Below are 9,850 nucleotides of genomic sequence, written 5' to 3'. Positions count from 1 at the left end.
AATGGGTGAGCAGTTTCACATATAAATTACACCTCAATAAAGTTGTTTTTAAAAACTCCCAACAAAAAAATAAATAAATAAAAAATAAAAACTCCCAACTTTTTTTATGTGAGAACATAGAGAAAATGACAGCATTTATATCATGCCCTGGAGTAAACTGAAGGAAATTTAGACTTTAATGGGGAAAAAAAATCACTATACTTTGTTTATCTCAATACAGGAACAATAAAATACAAAAGTTTCAGAAAGATATTAAATATTAAACTTATGTAAGACTTCCAAATAAAATGTTTTCAAGTATTTCAGTGAAACACTTGAATCTGTATCAATGAACAAACTTTTCATAACCTCTGCCCATTCTCTTGCGGGGAACAGGTTGGAAATTGTTACATGTAACTCTACAATCACACTTTTTAATGATAATCTCTTCAAGTTCTGGATGATCTCCATCAACAAGTAAATCTGTTGACACAAGGAGGCAATACAAATTTTTAAATCATTTTTATAACCATTCAAAAATCTACAGTGAAAACTTATGTTGGAATAAATCTAGTAACTGTTCCTTCATTGACAAGTAATAGTGACATTTTTGTGATAATGTAAGCAAATTTCAAATTCAATCAAATTTTTCATGCCAAGTATTTCAACATAATGATGATATGTATATTTTCAAAATATACAGGAACTGTTAGGACAATCAGCTTACAACTGGCTTGGATGCCACTATAAGGGTATAGAAGCTACAAAAATAATTATCCAGCATAGGTAAAGAGACTTAGAGTTGTACCACCAGGACACCTTGACTGGCCCACACCTTGGATAGCAACCCCTGCTCCTTGGCTTCCTAGGACATTAACTTTTCCAGCTCTAACATGAGCACCTGGAATGCCAGCTCCTTCCACTGTTCCTTGGGCCTTTGTCTTCAATGGGAAGTGGTGGTCACTATAACTAGCTGCCAGAAGGATGTCCAGAGTGAGGCAAGTGGTAGATGAGCTCAGAGCACAACTGTGGGCCATATCAGCAGACTCTCCTCCATTCATGCAGATGAGCTCTGAGAGATACTTGAGGCCAGGCCTACCATCCCAAGGGATGAAGGATCCTCGTGTGGGGGTGGGGGGCAGTGCTGATACTCTTGTGCTTGGACTACTAGACAACCCATGAGCATTTTCTAAGAGGCTCCAACCACCCTGAGACTATCCATTTTGAGGTCATGGGGGTCACTCACTGGAAAGGCATTGTGTGAAGAACAAGGGGAGCAAAGGGTTAAAAACACAAATTTGAAAAAAAAAATCTATTTAAGAAATGGGTGGACAGGTACCAGCTTGGAGAGAAAATAGAAGAGAAGGAAAGACAAATGCTGAGAAATCACAGAGATTGGGCAGTCCCGGTGACTCAATGGTTTAGCACCCCTTCAGCCCAGGGCGTGATCCTGGAGACCCGGGATCGAGTCCCACATTGGGCTCCTTGCATGGAGCCTGCTTCTCTCTCTGCCTGTGTCTCTGCTCTCTCTGTGTCTATCATGAATAAATCTTTTTTTAAAAAATCACAGAGATTAAAGAAGGGAGTAATTAACATAGAAGGTAAATAAAGTCCGAGGTGCTGTTAGGAGGAGGAGGAGGAGGAGATATGAGGGCAGGGATCACTAGGGAGAAGTGACTTTCAGTGCCTGAGAAGACAGAGTCACAAGAGCAGAGGTTTACAAGGTCAGGATGGGGAGTGAGGATGCTATTCAGGAAAACGATTCATGATGCTTGTTAAAGGCAGTAAGGACAACTTTTTCAAGAGGGACCAATGCAAGGGGTTTTGGAGTAGGAGAGAGATGGGGCTCAACACCAAATACAAGGTCAAGTGAAGATTAGTAGCAAAGTGACAGGATAGGGGTCAGTAGATGGAAGAGCACTAAGGGAAAACATCAAGGGTGAGGGGGATTCTCGCTGAGGGCAGGCCGGGATGATTAGGTATCAAAGGTGGGGGATAAAGAATTTGATCAGATATTGAGGATGATCAGACACCAAGCATGGGGGGATTCTTGCTAAAAGTGTACTAAGCAAGCCAAGGACATAGTCCAAGTTCAAGGCTTAGTCAAGAGGAAGCCTCAGAGGAGCCTCACTCAGCTTTGGTCAAAGAGAGAGTCTTTTCAGAGTAGCCGGGTATCTTTAGGAAGTCACATGGCCAATGGAAGTATTGCATTTTGATTTTCTGGCCCACAGAAAAGAGGCAGTGAGGGGTACTGCTGGTGGTGCTGGGGAGATGGGATCTCTTGGGAAAGCCAGGACTTAGGAGGTCATGAGATCAGAAATCCAGAAGGAAAGTTCTTCCTAGGAAAGAAAGAGTTCCTTTGCTTCTTAGTTGGGAGCAAAGGTTTTCCTGTTGGGATGACAAGGAGGAGATTAATAGAGCTGAGAGCCCCAAGTAGTCAGTTGGTGCAACAGATGGGGACAGCTGGCCCATGGCAATGTTCCTTTATTATTCATGTGCCAAGATCTTCTGGACAGCTGCTGTGTGCCAGGCTAGGGAAAACTGAGAAGCGACCCTCTCCTGTTAGGAGCTCTGAAGCCAGGGGAACAAGTAAGCTATTCAACCATCACAGAGGCAGCAAAAAGGACTGGGAAACACCAGGATGCAGTCAGAAAACGCAGAAGGAGCACCCAACCCACCCTAGAGGCCCCAAAGAGGCTTTCATAAGGAGGTGGCATCTCAGCCAAACCTTCAGGAAGAGGAGAAGTTAAACAAGAAGGGGCAAAAACCATTCCAGGAGCAAATGGGGCATGGCACATCTGGAGACTGAAAGTGCTCAGTTTGAACGCAAGCATAGCAAAAAAAGATGGAAGATGATGGCCAGAGAGATAAGGCAAGAGTGAGACCATGAAGGACACAGTCATCTGAGTTAAGGGTTCTGTAGTCCGCTCCAGGTTCTTCCAAGTCTTTGTGATAAAGAGACTAGTCTAAAATAAAAAGCCTTGCCCTGTCCTTCTAGACTCAGGACATAAGGACCCAAAGATCCACGGAGGAAAATAAGGGGGGTGTCGGGATATTCAGATGATAGTGTTTAGATCAGATGGACAAAGCAAAGTGTCCTGAAGATCGAGGCCTTTACGGAGAAGGCTAACTGGGTTTAGTTTTCCTGGTTCTTTCCTTTCTGTGCAGGGATTATACTGGGTGCTTATGAGCCCTCATTACTTTCCCTTAAAGACCATTTTTTTATGTTTTATTTCTTCACTCAAGAACCTTCCAAGGCTCCCCATTACCTGTGCCAACAAGTTTGAATTTCACTGTTGGGGTTTTAAGATCCTCCATTAGCTGACTTCCCTTTTTCTTTTTTTTTTTTTTAAATCTAATGTAGACTTCTATATCCCTCTTCTCAACATCAACACATTGACTGATTGCCTTGGAACACGAAGACCCTGCTCTAAGAGTTTGTGTGTTGAGAGAGTTTCATAGCCTAAGAAAGCAAAGTGGTGTACAAAAATATGTTGAGTGGACTCACCTCAGGAATTCAGAGAAGAGAGCCGTAAGGAGCCCTACACGCCTGTACATCCCTGCCTCTATGCCTTTAGAAACTGTCTGAGGTCTGGTGACTGACAAAGGAAGCAATATTGAAGGAATATGAAAGAATTCTTGAGTATGAATGTGAAGATCCACACTCAGTAAAGCGTAATTATAAAGACAGAGGTCTTCAGAGCAACACATACTAGCCAGGTGGCCTTTAGCAGTTTAGATGACCCTTCAGGGCCTCAATTTCCCATTTGTGTAAATCTGGTGGTCATACCTACCTTGTGGAGTTATTATGGAGAGCCAACTAAATGAGACACTACATACATGCACAGAATTCAAAGTACTCAGCACAAGGCCTAGATATAGCTCTCGATAAACAGTAGCTATTAGTATTTATTAAAATAATAATATCCTGAAAAAGAGGACAGATATTATGATAGATAGTTGTCTGTTTCAGGACTCCTGGTGCTCTTCTACGTGCTAGCTATGTGACCTTGAGCAAGTAACTTCAACCTCTCTGTTCCTCATTGTCTTTATCCATCAAATGGGGAGAAATGTATGTACTACAGGCTTCACTATGAATATTAGTAGTAATACCAGCATCAAGTCTGAAAGGAGAACTAAAGAACATGGAAGAGAAGCCCACCTTCCCCTGGGCTTGAGGAGCTGCTGCCTCTTCTCCATTCTCAGTGATATTGGCATAGAAATAGATAGTGAAGCAGAAGACAAAGTCCAGAAACAGATCCAAACATACAGGACATTATAATATCCTCTCATATCAAGTGGAGAAAATGGGAGTTGAGACCACTCAGCAGACATCTGGAAAAGCCGGCTCTACACCTCCATCCTCTCTGATGAGGAAGGAGTGAAGAAGTGCCCAGACAAGGAACAGAGGTGGGCCAAAGACTTTTCTCTCCATGCTTTTGTAATTTTTGAAGTTGAACCTACTCAAAACCATTATATACTTTAAAGAGTTAAAGGAAGAAAAAAAAAGACAAATCTATAGTTCTCCAGAAGCAGTGAAAGATGGATATCTAGAAGAGCATAGAAGCCCAGGGATAGGATTGGATTCTCTGGGAAGTAGTCCTCCTCCCTCACAATAGGTCAGATAACACAGGAACAGTCAAGGCTGGAGTGTGGAATGGAGGAAAGGGCTGTAGGGGACTCGGAGGTCCCACTTGCTGTCCCTGCCTGCCACTGGACATTGGGCCATGACTTCAATGCAAATTCAAGCACTGTCCAGGAAGGGAGTACAGTGTATGAGCCAGTATTCCCAGAACCACCATTGTGTGTGCCAGACTGGCAGAGATCAGAGCTACTAAAGGTGGACGTGTAAGTCTGCCAGGACACAGGGACTAGGGATACTGCTGAAGCTGTAGGACCCGAAGGAAGCCAGAAGAGTAACAGGGCAGAGGGAACACAGTGGGATCCCAAAGACAAGGAGTCCCGAGCATTCACTGAGAGAGGGCAGGAAAGGAGGAAACACAGGGATGCATTCCCCCAACCCCAAGCTCACCCTCTGCTAGCCTTGGTCTTCAAGAGACTGGCCTTCCGAAGAAGCTGGAGGCTGCACAGAACCACTGCACAAAAACCTCTCAGGCTCCATTGTCCTCGGCAGTGATTTAAATTCAATTGCTCAAATGGTGAAAGTTTACACCCCCAGACTTCAAAGACACATGAGGTCCTTCAACCCCGCTGAGCCCACCCAGGGGAATTGCCAGTTCCCCTGCCCTCCTTCACAGAGCAGACAGGCCTTGTCCCTCTTGTCCCAGCCTTTGATTTGTAAATCCTACTGGCACTTCCTAAAAGGACTCATCTCATGTGGCTACATTACAAGCAAGAAAGGAGTACAAAATCAATGCAGCTCATAAACTCTCATTCCCTCACCTCCCCGACAGCTCCACGGAGCAGAGTCTAAAATTCAACATATGTAGAAGGTACTGCTGAGGAACTGCCTTAACTTTTTTCCTTATTATAAAAGGAGAACTATATTTCTTGCCCTTCTGGGTCTTACCCTGACATTAGACACAGTGACAGCATCCTTCTAGACAAATCAAAAATACCAAAGAAAAATAGAAGGAAAAGAATTTAAAGACCAATTATCCTACTAATCAGGTTATCGTTACTGTATTGGTATGTTTCCAATCATTTTATTAAAGCCTGGCTAGTATAATTCAGAAATATTCTATATTAAGTGAATATGCTATTTACTTGACATATATCACTTGCTCATGGATTTAAACTCTTTATAATTTTTAGTGGTAATATAATATTCTATCCAAGGGACTTCTGATATGTTGAAATTTATTTAATCAATTCCATAATGTTGGACATTTTTTCATGGCTTTTTTTCCCTAATATAAATAGTGCTTGAGAGATAATGTTTCACCTAAGGCTTAACACATATGTCATTCCACAGGAAAAACTCCCAAAACTTAAGATTACTAGGCCAAAGTGAATGAAAATGTTTAAGTCAATACATAGCACCAAACTAGCTGCAAAGAAAATTATATCCATTTATACTCCTCCAGTCCACTGCAGATTTTAACTTTTACTCTCTCTGTCAAACTATGAACCACTTCCCTGCTGAGCTGCAATATCCGGGACTGGAAGGAAGGTGGTATTCTATCAGACTGTAATGCCCACGGGATTCATCAATCCCTTAGGAGATTGAATCCTTAGCAGATCTGGAATCCAGTGTGGGAGGAGGAAAACAGTGGGCATGTGCTTTCTGAACACCAGCCTCCACTGATCCACCTGAGGGTTTCTTCACTTGACACTAAATATGTGGTGCCTTTTCCAACACCAATTCTCTGATTTTCCAATATCAAGTGGGTATTCAACAATTCAATTCAATTCTGACATTAACCACTCAGAATTAGTGCAGACCCCACCGGCTAAGGAATGAGTCCCATGAGATTGCTCCCCCTTCATACACCAAGCACAAGTCCCAGGCTGCCACCCTTACTTCTGGCTGACTGGCTATATACATCCAGGGGTTCCCACAATCTCTGCCTCAGGGTCAGTAATTTGCTAGAAAAATTCACAGAATTCAGGAAATCACTGTACTTACTATTACTGGTTTATTATAAGGGATTCAATTCAGAAACAGTCAAATGGAAGGGATGTGTGGGGCAGGTATAGGGGGCCTGCATGGAGTTTCCATGTCCTCTCTGGGGATGCCACCCTTCTAGCACCTGGATGTGTTCACGAACCTGGAAGCTCTTTGAACCCCATCATTTAGGGGGTTTTAATAGAAATTTCATTATACATATGGTTGATGACTAGACTCAATCTCCAGCCCTCTTCCTCTTTCTAGAGTTTAGAAGTGGGGCTGAAATTTCCAACCCTGTAACCAAGGCTTGGTCTCTCTAGTAACCAGCCCCATCCTGAAGCTATCTTGGAACCCCTGTTTTGAGTCCTCTCATCAGCCAACGGACCCTAAGGGAGAGACTATCAGCTCTGCCCCATTCTGGGCCCTCAGTGGGTAAGGACCAGGTAAGTTTGCTGCCAGAAGGCAGCTTGCTATCACTTAAAGTAGGGGAAAACCTCTGGTCAAAGCCAAGGGTTCTCAAATGTCAGTGTACACCAGAACCACCTGCAGGATTTGTTGAAACACAGATTGCTGGGCCTCACTCTTGATGTGTCTGATTCCGGCAAGTCTGAACAGAGGCCTGAGAACGTACATTTCTAACAAGTTTTGCCAATGTTGCTATTATGGAGACCACATTTTGAGAACCACACCCTAAGCCCATGGCTCTCAGCTCTGTGCATTAGAATCGCCTGGGGATCCTAACACTCAGAGACTCTGATCCAATTGGACCGAGGAGGGACCAACGAGGTGTGGGTATATTTTCTAACATTCTGTAAGCAAGTCTAATATAAAGCTAGGCTTACAAAAAAATCTACCATCCTAGGTGCCAAACCAATTCATTAAGAAGAGATAGTCTTTTCAAAATATGGTGCTGACACAGCTGGATAGCCACATGCAAAAGAATTAAGTTGAACCCCTTTCTCACACACACACACACACACACACACACACAAACTCAAAATGGATCACAGACTTAAGTGTAAGAGCTACACTATAGAAACCCTTAGAAGAAAAGACAGGAGTAAATCTCTGTGACCTTGAGTTAGACAGAGCCTTGTTGGGTTTGATTTCATTCACAGAAAATGTCTAGAATAGGTACATCTACAGAGACAGATTAGTGGCTGCCTTGGGCAACGGGAGAAGGAGCAGGAGAGTGAATGACTGCTAGCGGGCGTGGGGTTTCTTGTGGGGGTGATGATAATGTTCTAAACTTAGATCACGGTAAGCACTGCACAACTCTGTGAATATACTGAATACAAATGAATTGTATACTTAATGGGTAAATGGTACGTCAATTTTATCTCAATAAGGCCATTAAAAAAAAAAAAAACACCTTTTCTAAGCCTTGTTGAAGAGATGCTCTTGTGATGCCTGGCAAGAAATAATATCTGAACACATTTCCTCATTTCACCCACCCCCGAAGCCTAAGAAATATGAAAGTGGATGATTCTGCTGGAGTTATCTATACATTCCCGGAGCCTGATCTGAGACTGATGCTTCCCGTCCTTGCTCCTCCCCTTTAGCCATGACCTATTCCAAAACCTTCCATACATTCGCTACCATGAAATACAACAGTCGCTCCCCTCCAACCATGGCTTTGTTTTTTGTGATTTCAGTTACCCACAGTCAACTGTGGTCCAGGAACAGATGATCCTCCTCCTGACATGTTGTCATAAGGTCAGCAGTAGCCTGATGCTGCCTGCATCATTCACCTACTTCATCTCATCACATAGCCATTATATCATCTCAAGTCATCACAAGAAGGGTACGTATGGCACAATAAGATACTCTGAGACAGAGACCAGATTCACATAAATTTTGCCACAGCATATTGCTGTAATTATTCCATTTTATTATTAGTTATTGTTGTGAATCTCTGTCTGTGCCTAGTTCATAGATTAAACTTTGTCATAGGTATATATGTGTGGGAAAATATATAGGGTTTGGTACTATCCACAGTTTCAGGAATCCACCTGGGGTCCTGGAACATATTTCCGATGGATAAAGGGAAACTACGATACACTGCATATCAATCTTCAAAAATACACTGTCACTATTGACTGCCTACACACTGAAGGTACCCTACCTCTCTGTAGGCTTGGTTTTCAGAATATATGCTCTGTGAAGGCTGGAGCCACTGTCCCTGGAAGTCCTCACCCATGGCCACACCCCCCTCACTACTCAGGCTAAGCTAGTGTGCAAGAATTCTGGATTATAATAATGTCATTTCCAACCTTCCCTGCCCCACCCCCAATACCACTCACTCTAGAGGCACATCTGAAAAACCCCTATTGCTCAACCTATAACGTGCCTACAAATCACTGGGGACCTTACTTAAAAGTAGACTCAGGGGATTCCTGGGTGGCACAGCGGTTTGGCGCCTGCCTTTGGCCCAGGGCGCGATCCTGGAGACCCGGGATCGAATCCCACGTCGGGCTCCCGGTGCATGGAGCCTGCTTCTCCCTCTGCCTATGTCTCTGCCTCTCTCTCTCTCTCTGTGACTATCATAAATAAATTTTTAAAAAATTAAAAAAAAAAAGTAGACTCAGTCGGGGTGAGGCCTGAGATTCTGCATTTCTAACCAATATGCAAGTGATGTCCACGTCGCTGGTCTGTAAACCATTTTGAGTATCAGGGTCCTACATGGTTCTGATGGAAATGGTTAGGGAACCACACCTGAGAAACATCCCTCGGAAGTCTCACTGCTATAGAGCTTGCTGCATGCAATACATCCAGGGCTTTTGTCTCAGCTTATTAATATTCTAGGGAAGAGGCTGGTCGAGCCAATATTGCACTGATTAAGATTGTACTCCCCTGAAGCGTTCCCCTTAGTGCAGTGGTGTGAAAAGCAGAATCAACATCACTTGGAAACTTGTTAGAATTAGAAAAGTGAATTCTCAGGCTCCACCCGGACCTACTGAATCAGGAACAATGAATTTGAGTTTGAACAAGCCTTATAGGTGATTCTGGCATTGCTAGAGTTTGAGACCCTCCATCCTGGGTAACAACAGTGGACCGCATGGCCCCCCAGGTCTGCACCATCTAGCCCTACCCCACCCCACCCCAGGCTTTCTTTCTGCTCCTCTAGTATGTCTTGAGACCTTCTTAGCTGCTATTCTTTTTGCCTGGTAAGACAAAGCAGAACTTTTTTTAATAAGAAAAGCTGCTTCCTTGGGACACGTGGGTGGCTCAGCAGTCGACCGTCTGCCTTCAGCTCAGGGTGTGATCCTGGATCCCCAGGATCGATTCCCACATCGGGCC

Source organism: Canis lupus, chromosome 20, assembly GCF_048164855.1.
Source record: "Canis lupus baileyi chromosome 20, mCanLup2.hap1, whole genome shotgun sequence".
Classification (NCBI taxonomy): domain Eukaryota; kingdom Metazoa; phylum Chordata; class Mammalia; order Carnivora; family Canidae; genus Canis; species Canis lupus.
This window is presented reverse-complemented; position numbering follows the sequence as displayed.